We start from the raw sequence: 13,092 nt of genomic DNA, 5'->3' as shown, positions 1-13,092 counted from the left end.
ATGTGATATATATTTATATTTATATATTTGTTATATTTATATTTATTTATATGTATATATTTATATTTATTATATTTATTTATACGTATATATTATATTGTTTATTATATTTATATATACACCTATAAATATATGACATTCTTTTTTTTGATCTGCAGTCAAGGCTCCATGTTGAGTGTAATTTACTTAAAAAAAACAAAACTCTCTCTCTCTCTCTCTCTCTCTCTCTCTCTCTATATATATATATATATGAGACATTCTTTCTTGGAGCAGTTTTAGGTTTACAGAAAAATGAGCGGAAAGCACACAATTCCTAGATACCTTCTCTTCCCCACCCGGTTTCCCCCCATTATTAACATCCTGCATTGGTAGAGTGCATTTGCCAGAACTGATGAGCCAATATTGATACATTATGATTATCTGAAGTCCAAATGTACAGTCGGGCTCACACTTTGTGTTGTATATTCTGTGGGTTTTGACAAATGTATGATGGCATGTATCCACCGTTACAGTATCATAGTTTCACTGTCCTAAGAATCCCTTGTGTTCCACCTCTTCCTCCCTCCCTCCCACCTTCTGGTCCCTGGAAACAACTGGTATTGTTCTCTCCATAGTTTTGCCTTTCCAAGACTGTTGCATGTTTGGAATCACTCACTGTGAAGCTTTTTCAGACTGGCTTCTTTCAGTTTTCAGTCTTTCAGTCTTTCAGATTGGCAACATACAGTTACATTTCCTCCATGTCTTTTCGTGGCTTGATAGCTCATGAGTTTTTCATCACTGACTAATATTCCATTGTCTGGACGTACCACAGTCTATTTATCCATTCCCTCAGTGAAGGACATCTTGTTTGCCTCCAAGTTTTGGCAATTTTGAATAAAGCTTCTATAAACATTTGCGTGCAGATTTTTGTGTGAATGGTAAATTTTCAACTCACTTGAGAAAATACCAAGGAACATGACTTGCTGAATCATATGGTAAGGTTTTGTAAAAAATACAAACCAAGCAAGCAAACAAAAATAAAAAGCAAAAAAGAGCTGCTAAATTGTCTTCCAAACTCACTGTATCATTTTGTTTTCCCACCAACAATGAATGAGTTCCCCTTGCTCCACATACTCAGTAGCATTTGGTGTTGTCAGTGTTTTGGATTTTGGCCATTCTAACAGATGTATAGTAGTATCTCGTTGTTGTCTTAATTTGCAGTACTTTGCTATATATGATGTTCAACACCTCTTCATATAATCATTGGCCATTTCTATATCTTCTTTGGTAACGTGACTGTTCAGATCTTTTGTTCATTAAAAAAAAATTGAGTTGTTTTCTTATTGTTGACTTTTAAGAGTTTTTTATATATTGTGGATATCAGTCCATTATCAGATATACACTCTGCAAAGATTTTCCTCGCAATTTCTGGATTATTTCATTCTCTGAACAGTGTCCTTTGCAGAGCAGAAGTTTTTAAAATTTTAATGAAGTCCCACTTATCAGTTTTTTCTTTCATGGATCATGCTTTTGATGCTTTATCTGAAAAGTCATCACCAAAACCAAAGTCACTTAGATTTTCTATTTTATCTTCTAGGAGTTTTGTATATTCAGGCTTATGTTTATTTTGAGTTACTTTTTGTGAAAGCTGTATAGATTCATTTTTTTGCATGTGGATATCCAGCTGTTCCAGCACCATTTGGTGAAAAGACTATTATTTTTCCATTAAGTTGCCTTTTGCTCCTTTATGGAAGAGGACTTGACTATTTTTGTGTGGGTCTATTTCTGGGCTCTCTATTCTTGGATTAGGATTGCATTCGATCTATAAATCAAGTTAGAAAGAATTGACCTCTTGACATATTGAGCCTTCCTACCCATGTGCATGGAATATCTCTCCATAACTTAGATCGGCTTTGGTCTCTATCTCAATGTTGGTGTTAATGTAAATGGTATTAAGTTTTTAATTTTAAATTCCACTTGCTTGTTGCTGGTACATAAAGAGGCAATTGACTTCTGTCGGGTAACCTTGCATCCTGCAACCTTGCTATGACCAATTGCAGGTATCTTTTTGTTGTTGTTGATTCTTTGGGATTTTCTACAAAGACGGTCATGTCATCTGCAAACAAAGACTATTTTATTTCTTCCTTCTTAGTCTGTTTACGTTTTCCCCCTTTTCTTGTCTTATTTCATTAGATATGACTTCAAGCATGACGTTGAATAGGAGTGTTGAGACAGTACATTCCAGTCACGTTCCCAATCAAGTGGGAAAGTACTTTGTTTCTCATCATTAAGTATGATGTTAACTGTAGGTTTTTTTTAAATAGACATTTCTTTATCAACTTAAGGAAATTCCCCCCCATTCCTAGTTTTTTGAGAGTTTATACCATGAATAAGGGTCAGATTTTGTCAATTTATTTTTCCGAAACTATTGATATGATCATATGATTTTTCTTCTTTAGCCTATTGATGTGATGGATTACATTAATTGATTTCAAATGTTTAACTAGCCTTGTATAATTGGAACAAATCCCACTTGGTTGTGGTGTATAATTTTTTATGCATTGTTTGATTTGATTTGCTAATATTTTGTCAAGGAGGAATTGATTTTTGAGCAGCAGTAAAACACATTTTATAAAAATCCACACGGGTTTGTGCAGAAAAAAAAATTTTTTTACATCCTTTGCATAGCAGAATGATTAAATAGTCATGCTAATTGGGACTATAGATTCAAGAATATAAAGTAACAGGACTGGGTTAAAAAATGACATCTAGGTATCTTTTGTATTTGTCCCCATCTGCGGTGTCTCTCTCTCCAGTTGTGATACCCTACCCTGCACTTTCTACAGCTCCAAATCACACTACCTTTTAGGAAAGCATGGAAGGATTTCCAGTTTTTCATGGTAGATTAAACTAAAGATCAAATTAAAGTATTTCTACCTGCTGACTCCTGAAACCAAACAAAAGTGATAGTAAAGAATTTAAAAATGCAAAACCACAAAAAGGGACAAAGAGAGACAGAGAGAGAGAAAGAGACTGGGAAAAGGAAGGAAACAACAGATAAGTATTATCAATGAAATTTTGGAAAATGGAAAACAGATGGTGGAGTGGAGATTTTCCTAGCAGACAGGAGAAAGCTTAAGAAAACCCAACCAGGCTTGTCGGCAATAGCATGCCAACAGGAAGCAATCTGATTCACCTAAAAGAACCCTGGGAAGGCCTGGACAGTAGAGGCACCAAATAAGACAGAAAGTGGATGTGACAATGGGATTAAAGTGTCTATAGACAGTCTCTCCCATACTTCAAAAAGTTGGGTACTCTTTACCAGCCCACAGAAAGGGTGAGAAGTTTAACCCTACACTCTGGACATGGACACTAAACATTGTAGAGGAAGGCGGTGAAGAACTGTCCCTGAAATATTTTTGCAATAAAGTCTGCATGGTAAATGGTATCATCCAAGGTCCCCTTTCCCACTGTCATCTCCCAAGCTTCTGCCACCAACCACCACTGCACCACACCAGCACCCCTCACCCACCCCTATTCTCCTGGAGAAACGTGCAGAAACATTTGCATTTGGTGGTTGTCCAATAAAACAACTTTGTGCCTGTCAATTATCCTACTGTGAAGCCCGCCAGACAACAAGCCCTATTCATACACATTAAACTTTTAATTATTTTTTTAATCTCTTATTTCTATAGGTAAAAGGACAGCCCATGATCACTAGTTGAGGATCTCCTCTAATGTTCTTTTCCAAGATTGGTTTGAATATCTTAGGTCCTTTGCAATTCTACCTAAATATAATTGGCTACTCAATTTCTACAGACACACACACACACACACACACACACACACACAGCCTGGTGGGACTGAAATCAATTTGGGGAAGAGTAATATATTGGCAATATTGGGTCTTCCAATTCTTCAGCATGGTATCTGCCTGCATTTCTTGAGATATTTTCGTTTGTTTTTGTTTTTTTTTCCTCAAAGGTATTTTGTAGTTTCCAGGATAGGCGTCTTGGATATCTTTTGCTAAATTCTTCCTAAATGTTGTAAATTTGACATTACTGTAAATGGAATTTAAAATTTTCATTTCCGGGGCAACTGGGTGGCTGAGTCGGTTGAGTGTCCGACTCTTGATTTCGGCTCGGGTCATGATCTCACATTCCGAAAGTTTGAGCCCCGCTTTTGGCTCTGCGCTGACAGTGTGGAGCCTGCTTGGGATTCTCTCTCTCTCTCTCTCTCTCTCTCTCTCTCTATCTCTCTCTGCCTCTCTCCTGATCACTCTCTCCTCTCTCTCAAAAATAAATAAACCTTAAAAAAATTTGTTTTAATTTCATTTCCAATTGTTTGCTGCTAGTATATAAAATTAAAATTGATTTTTGTATATTAAATTTATATATATTATATATATATATAAATTATATTGTAACCTTGCTAAATTCTTATCTTTTTTGTGGATTCCTTAGGATTGTCTACGTAAACAGTCTACAGTTTAGACTGATACACCTGTGTAACCCACACTCCATCAAGACGTAGAACATCTACGTACCCCAGAAATATCCCCAGTATCCCTTACCAGTTAATCCCAGCACTGTCAGAGGCAGTAACTGTTCTGAGTTTTTTCCATCATAGATTAGTTCTCACTCCTCTAAAACTTCATATAAATGGAATCATGCATTATGTACTCTAATTTTGTTCACTCAGCATAATGTTCTATGTAATTGACCCACACTGTTACATGTATAAATAGTACATTTTTGGGCACCCATGTTGCTAAGTCAGTTAAGCATCCAACCTCAGCTCAGGTCAAGATCTCCTAGTTCATGAGTTCGAGCCTCACATTGGGCTTTCTGCTGTCAGTGCAGAGCCCACTTCAGATCCTCTGGTTCCCCCCCCCCCGCCCCTCCCCTGCTTGCACTCTCTCTCAAAAGTAGACATAAAATTTTTTTTAAATAGTACATTTTGATTACTGAGTAACACTACATTATATGATTATATAAAAAAAATTTTAATTAATTTCTTTATTTTGAGAGCAAGAGTACAAGTGGGGAAGGGGCAGAGAGAGAGAGGCAGAGAGAAAGAATCGTAAGCAGGCTGAGCACTGTCAGCACAGAGCCCAATGCGGGGCTCGAACTCACTTGAACTGTGAGATCATGACCTGAGCCAAAGTCAGATGCTTAACCGACTGAGCCACCCAGGGGCCCCTAAATCAAGATTTTTAAATCCATTTTCCTACTGATAGATATTTTGTTCCAGATTTTGGCTATTAGGAAGACAGCTGCTGTAAGTATTCCCATCCAAGTATCCACGTGGGCATACATTTTCATTTCTCTTGGGTACATACCTAGGAGAGGGACTGCTAGCTCCAAGGAAGGGTAAGTTTATAAGAAACTACCAAAGCTTTCCCAAAGTGATTTTGTAATTTTACATTACACTAGCAATTTATGAGCATTCTGGTGGCTTCGTATCCTGCTCTCGACATTTCTATCATCCTTTTGTATTTATTTTAGCCATTCTAATGATATCTTGTGGGTTTTCTTCCTCAGTGGGTATTTGTTTATTTTGGAAACAATCTCAAACTTACAGAACAGTTGTGGGTACAGTGCGAAGTACTTCCATCCCCCCCCCCCCAAACCAGCTGAGAGAAGTTGCTAACATCCTGTTAATACTTTAGTGTCTATTTCCTAAAGATAAGGATATTCTCCTGCATAATCACAACACCATCATCAAAGTGAGGAAATTAACATTAACACCTTACTACCATTTAATCCTTCTACCTCATTTAAGTTTCACCAATTGCTCTAGTAACAATCTTAATAGCAAAAGGAGCCGGACCAGGCTAATACATTGCATTTATTTGTCACTTTTCTTTTGTTTCCTTCTATCTGGAATAGTTCCTTGGTCTTTTTGTGACCTTCACAATTCTAAAGATTAACAGAACAGTTATTTTGTACTATGTCCTTCAATTTGTCTGATGTTTCTTTGTGATTAGAGTCAGCTTACGAATCTTTGGCAGGAGTTCTCACAGAAGCGATGTTTTGTGTGTTCTTCTCATTGTGTTCTAGAAGGTGGTTCTGATTTCAATTTGTCCTGTTACTAGTGATGTTGTTTGGCTCATTTGATTAAGAGGGTGTTTGCCAGGCTTCTCCACTATCAAGTTACTTTTTCCCTTTGTAATCAATAAGTGCTTTACAAGGGGGTAATTTAAGACTATGTAGGTGTGTTTATCATCTAACTTGCAATTTATTCACATATTTACTTAGAGTGGATGTGGACTCATGGATTCTTGTTTTATTCAGCGGCTTACAGTTTGTTACCATTATTTACTTTGAAGTCATATTCTTCCAGATTTCACCAGTGAGAGCCCAGTCAAACCAGATTCTGCAGCCTTTGACAGATCCCCATCATTCCTTGGGGACTTCCTTACTTTGGGGCACAAAATGTTCCAGGCTTATCCTGTACATTCCCTACCCCAGTCCTCAAGTCAGTCACTTCTCCAAAAAGCCATTCAGACATTTACATTGAGAAGGGTTTTCAGAAATCAAGATTGGACCTCGAAATATGCTCTTGGTTGATGCTTTCAAACCTTGTCGGTGGTCACAGCTAGAAATCATATGGTTGTGTGCATCTACGGATATCTATGGATATCCACATAAATAGAGAGATTCACGGACATAAACACAGGTATGTATGTATATACAAACATACGCATATTACATCCATATTTATGTATTTGCTTATATGAGTAATTCCAACACCACTGGTTCATTCTTGCTTCTACCTTTGTAACTCCCTTCTCTGACAATAAGAAAACGAGCCGCCATTATCACTAATATACATTTTTCCCGTTTGTTTTCTATTTGTCCACTTCATTCTTTTTTCCTCCCTTCTTGCCTTCTTTCGGGTGATCTGAATACTTTATAGCATTCCATTTTGATTTCTCTGTTGGCTTTTTAACTGTATATCTTTCATAATTTTGGTGGTTACTCCAAAGCCTTCGATATGCCTCTTTAACTTATCCCAAGCTACTTAGAGTTTATATTGTTCTACTTCACACAAAATACAGTAACCTTCTAATATTATAGTTTTATTTACCCTTCTCCCAACTTTGGGAGATTTTTGCCGTATCTATTACATCTACTTATGTTACAAACCCAATACAGTGTTATAGGTTGTATTGTACAATCACATGATTTTTTCAAGAAATTAAGAAAATGTGTACGTGGCACAGCTGGCTGCTGGCTCAGTTGGTGGAGCATGCGACTCTTGATCTCAGGGTTTTGTGTTCGAGCCCCACTTTGGGTATAGAGATTACTTAAAAATAAAATCTAAAAAATAAAGGGAAGAAACTGTGTACCTTCCCTTATATTCATCCAAATATTTACTACTTCCCGTGCTTTTCATTCTTCCCCTTGCGTCCCGGTTATTGTCTGGTGTGATTCATCTCCCACTGGAAGAATTTCTTCAGTCCTTCTTATAGCACAACATACACATTCTTAGCGTTCGTCCGCCTGAAAATATCTTTATTTTTCTTCATTTTTGAAAGACAATTTTGCGGCATATAGAATGCTGGGTTGACTGTTCCTACTTATTTCGGCACTTAAAGGTATTATTCAGTTGTTGTCATGGGTTGGGTTTCCGAGGAGGTAGGCTCTGAGCTGAAATTTAGCCAGCAGAATGCTTACTAAGGAGTTCCCTGGGTATCAAAACCTGTAAGAAGGAGAAGGAAGCGAGAGTAGTCAGAAGGAAAAACTGAGCTGTGATGCACATCCTCTGACAGCCTCGACCGATGCCCCGGGGGAGCTAGAACAAGAATGGCCCTTCAGATTTGTCTTGCACTGGGCCAAGATGGTCAGCTCGGGCACTGATCGGTCAATCGCTGGCTATAGGTCTCCCAGGAAAAAGCAAGATCTTAAGTGAGTCAGGGCTCTACAGTTGAGGCAACCTTGAAAGGGGCTGAAAACTGAAGGTACTCCGCTAACGCCACTCCTCTCAACTGGGGCAATCCTTCCACTGATGTGATCTGGGTGTGCTGCTTCTGATGAGAAGTCTGCCATCACTTGTCTTATTGTTTCTCTTCAAGTGATACACAGGCTTTTTTTTTTCTCCAGGCTCTTGTCTCTTTATCTTTGGATTCCAACAGCCTGTCATGTGCCTAATGTTATTTGTTGTTTTTTGTTTGGTTGGTTTTGTATTTATTCTGCTTGTGGTTCACGCACCTTGGACCCATTAGTGTTTTTACTAAATCGGTAAGTTTTCAGCCATTATTTCTTCCAAATTTTTTCTTCAAAATTTTTTCTTCCCTATTCTCTTGGTTCCTTCTAGTATTCCAAATCACCTGTATTAGATTGCTTATACTATCAGAAACTATAGCTCTCTAAGAATCTACTCGCATTTCTTCTTTTCTCCCTTTTCTTGAATTTGGATAATTCCCATTTACCTGCTTTCAAATTCATGGACTCTTGTGCAATCTCCAATATGCCATTAAGCAAAGCTAGTAAATGTTTCATTTTAGTTGCCGTTTTTTTCCACCTAGAATTTTCATTTGAGTCGGCTATAGACTGAATGTTTGTGTCTCTCCCCCCACTCACATGTTGAAAACTTAACCCCAAATGTGACAGTGTTAGGAGGTGGTGCCTCTGGGAGGTAACGAGGTCATGAGGTGGAGTCTCTGTGAATGGGATTAGTGCCCCCCCATTAGTGCCCCTCTTGTAAAAGAGGCCCTGGAGAGTGCCCTTATTCCTTCTGCCATGCGAGTACACAGTGAGAAGATGGCCACCTAGGAACCAGTTAGCAGAACATCACCAGAGACCAAATCTGTTGGTGCCTTGATCTTGGACTTCCCAGACTTCCAAAACTGTGAGCAATCAATGTTTACTGAAGCCACTCAGTCTATGGTGTTTTTGTTACAGCAGCCTAAACAGAGTAAAATGGGAGCTTTTCATTCCTTCTATTTTGCTGCTGTTTCTCCATCTGTTCATTCATTAAGACTATGTTTTCCTATAAGTCCTTGAGCATATCTATAATAGCTGCTTTAAAGTTTCTGTCTACTAAGGACCACTGAAGGTTCGGTTTTCTCTGATTGTTTTTTCCTTCTTCTTGCATATGGGTCATATTTTCCTATCTCTTTGTACATTTGGGCATTTTTACTGTACACTAGACATTAAGAATTATACATTGTAGACATCTGTGATTCTGTTATATTGCTCAGAAGAGTGTGATTTTTCTTCTAGTAAGGAATTAAATTGGCTAGACTCAAACTCCTAGGTCTGTCTCCTCTGTTTTGGGTGTAAGCTGAAATCTTTGCTCAATTCTTCCCGTTCCTAATGGTCACTTTTTCTCTGTACTCTATGTGGTCTCTCCCACTGATGCATATTTCAGTGGCTGGACATGAATTTGAGAAGAGTTTATATGCAAATTTGGGGTGTACCACCTCCATGACCTCCTCTTTTCTAGGATTCCCCTTCTAGCTGCCCAGCTGCTCTTCCAGTCCTGAATTCTATACTCTGACACTAGTATTCAGTAATTCAGCTGAATTATTCAGTAATACAACTTCATTCTGAGCCACCTAATGGATTGGTGAACAACTCTGAACATAAACTGTAAAGCCAAAAGTCACATTTGTGTAGTTCCCATATTTTAAGGGCAGACTCCTCTCCAATATCCACCTGCTTTTAGTTCCTGCTGAATGTCTTCAGATAGTTGGTTTTTAATATTCCCATCCAGACTCTATCATGTTCGCCTGTAGGAAGATTATCCTGACCAAGCTGCCCTGCCATTACTAGAAGTCAAATTTCCTCCATATTACCATTGTGCTCCATACTGAAATCATATCTAAATCCTGATTTGTCTTATGTCAGTGCTGTAATTAATTTCCCTTGCATCAGTGCTATGCTTAGGAAGGGTCACATATCAGTCCAGAAAACAGAAGTTCCTCTTTGCAGTCTAGCTATAAATGACTTTAATACAGAGAACTGGTGGCTTATCCCCACCACCACCCCCCACAAAAAAAAAATGTCTCTAGGAGTATCACACCTGTTCACAATTCTGGCTGCAACTGACTGAAGAATAATGATTTCTCCATCATTTTGTCTCAAGGATGCCTCTCATGAATACGCTCTAGGCTGGAACCATACAATAAAGAGGAATGTAGCACCTGGCTTCTCTCCCAAGCAAAGGAGACCATAGAAGGGGTGGCGGTAATGCCAAGCTGACCAAAGATAATCCAACACGGGGCATATGACCCAAATTATCCAAAAGCACGGGAGGGGCAGAGAGCTTTGGAGCTTCTGGAAAAAAATTTATTTGCTGATAAACAAAAACGAAAACAAGAACACCACACACACACACACACACACACACACACACACACACACACAAAGACTCACCAGAAGAATAGTGCCTCTTCTTACATTGGATTTTCTTTCATGTGACTGTTGTAATAGAAGCATTGATCTCGTGATCATGATGAGAAGCCAACTGAGATGGAAGCATAGATGGTGTCTGAAGCCTGTCGAGTCTGGATTTCCTGTTGTGAGAATCAGTGGTATTATTTAAGTCATTTTCAATTGGTTTATTTTGTTACTTTCCACAGACACAGTACCTTATTTAGAACATACAAGTAAATCCCAGAAGAAACCATTTAAAGGGGGGAAAGTGGTAGCCTTTAAGGAGTAAGACTGGAGGTAATGAGATGTGGTACCGTGCACATTGGTTTTTATTCTATGCCTTGTGCTATTTTACATCGTAAAGAAGATATATACACTACTTGGATAAAAAATTAATTAGAAAAGAGTCAATCTGACAACTCCTCTCCATCTCCACATCACAGTTTTCTTGATTAACTCTGGTCCTAGCACAAAAGGAAATGGCGGCTAAATTCAACAGTTCTCCCTTGCTCCTTTTTTTAAAGTTTTTTTTTTTTCCTTTTGAGAGAGAGAGAGAGAGAGAGAGAGAGAGAGCTGGAGAGGGACAGAGACAGAGGGAGAGAGAGAATCTTAAGCAGGGCTTAAGAGGGTCTCACAACTGTGATTACATGACCTGAGCCGAAATCAAGAGTCAGATGCTTGGTGCGCCTGGGTGGCTCAGTCAGTTAAGCCTCTGACTCTTGATCTTGGCTCAGGTCATGATCTCACAGTTGTGGGATGAAACCCCGTGTTGGGCTCTACACTGATAGCATAGTGCCTGCTTGGAATTCTCTCTCTCCTCTCTCTCTGCCCCTCCCCTGCAAACATGTGCTCTCTCTGTCTCTGTCTCTCTCAGAATAAATTTAAACAAAAAAGAAAAAAGAAGAGTTGGATGCTCAACCTACTGAGCCACCCAGGCACCTCTCTTCCTTGCTCTCATTTCAGGCAATCATAAATTCTAGCTGCCTACTGAAGAGCGTCCTGAGTGAACAAGATCCTCATACCCCTCAATCTACTATTTGCCACCAAAATAATTGTTCTGAAGGACAAATGTGATCACGTACCTCTCCTGCTTACAATCCTTAATTGGCTTCATAGTGTCTCTACAGGCTAAAATCCAAATTCCGTAATATGGCATCCAAGACTCTTGCTGATCTGGCCCCTAAAACTCCCTCATGTATATATTCTAGCTATTTTTAAATCTTGCTTTTCTCCACACTCAGATCTCCATTCTGTTGGCATTTCTTTGATTTGCAACACCCTTCCTAAAGAATCCACTTTCAGTTACCTGTTCTGTACAGATCTCTTACTCCTCTAGTTCTCCTACAGTCTCTTCTTCAACATGTGTTGTAAATGCCTATTGCCTCCATCAGCACAAATTATATTACAACTCAAAAACCACTTACTAGAAAGTCTAGAATCCAGAAATCTCTTAAAAGGGAAATATTTTTTGGAAACCCATTTGGTGACAGAACCTGAATTGAACTATTTATATTTATAATCTCAATGTAGGGGTGCCTGGGTGGCTCCGTCAGTTGGGCGTCCGACTTCGGCCCAGGTCATGATCTCACGGTTCGTGGGTTTGAGCCCCACGTCAGGCTCTGTGCTGACAGCTCAGAGCCTGGAGCCTGCTGTGAATTCTGTGTCTCCCTCTCTCTCTGCCCCTTCCCTACTCACACTCTGTCACTCTCTGTCTCTCAAAAATAAATAAACATTGAAAAAAATTTTTAAATAATCTTTTAGTCCACTTTAATATTCATTCATTTTGTTGCAGAACTATTCATGGGTTTCATCACACAGTGAAGCCTCAGACAGCACTGATAATGGTCTGGAACACAGGGTACACACACCTAGAGTATATGCACCATTCCAAAAATGGCTACTGCAGCATTTCTCATCCCAGAAGTTATTCTAGAACTTTTACTACTTATCAAGAGGGGAAGTCTATTTCCTCTCCCCCTTGAAAATGGGAGTGCTTAAAAAAGTGGTGGAAGTGACATGGCTTGACTTCCAAGGCTAGGTCATCAAAGGTGATATGGCTTCTGCCTATTTTCCCTTCTCCCCCAAAATGCTTGCCCTTTGAACTCAGCCACCATGTTGTGAGGAAGCTCAGCCACAGTGAAGCCAACCGAAACTGTTCTAGCCCACAACCCCAGCCAGGGTCTCAACCACCAGCCATTATTAACCACCAACCAGCATCAACTATCAGACATGAGGGGGTAGTTGACGCCTGTCCTCAGCACTCAAGTGCCCCCCACTGTTGGCTGAATGGAGCAAAGATCAGCTGATGCCAAGCCTTGAATGCCAAGGATTGATTCATGCCAAGCCATGAATCTAAACGTAGATTCATGAGAAAGACAAACGTTTTTGTTGTTTTAAGGCACAAAATTTTGGGTAATGTTCTACAGCTATAGTGACTGGCCTCTTATCCTATTTACTTTGTGAAAATGTGAAATATTCTGAATTCTAAAACCCATCAAAGGTTTCAGATAAGATCTGCATACTAAAATCATGCTTGTATATCTTTTTCTCTATAGAAATAGAAGTTCTTTGAGGACAAGAACAAAGTTTTCTTCTCGGAGCTACCATTTAAGATAGGGTAGGTCCTCATGGCGTGTCTACTGAATTAATGTTGAATGAATAGATGAATGAACAAATAAAGTAACACAGTTGCAAACAAATGATTATTTTGAGATAGTTTTTCAGTAGA

At 39.0% G+C, this 13,092-nt stretch overlaps 1 long non-coding RNA gene across 10 annotated transcripts in view; it reads right to left on the bottom strand.

The window, feature by feature from the left end:
- LOC144616978 (uncharacterized) overlaps positions 1-13,092 on the bottom strand; it is a 53,758-nt gene that overhangs the window by 21,661 nt on the left and 19,005 nt on the right. For 9 of the 10 annotated variants that reach the window (XR_014137895.1, XR_013556968.2, XR_013556971.2 and 6 more), the window contains one exon: positions 10,365-10,504. This is a non-coding gene — a long non-coding RNA (uncharacterized LOC144616978). Of the gene's footprint in view, positions 1-7,478; positions 7,687-10,364; positions 10,505-13,092 lie in introns of those variants that run through there. The other variant, XR_013556970.2, reaches the window with a different exon arrangement.

The sequence above is a fragment of the Panthera onca genome, chromosome B4, assembly GCF_046562875.1.
Source record: "Panthera onca isolate mPanOnc1 chromosome B4, mPanOnc1 haplotype 2, whole genome shotgun sequence".
Classification (NCBI taxonomy): Eukaryota; Metazoa; Chordata; class Mammalia; order Carnivora; family Felidae; genus Panthera; species Panthera onca.
This window is presented reverse-complemented; position numbering and strand designations above follow the sequence as displayed.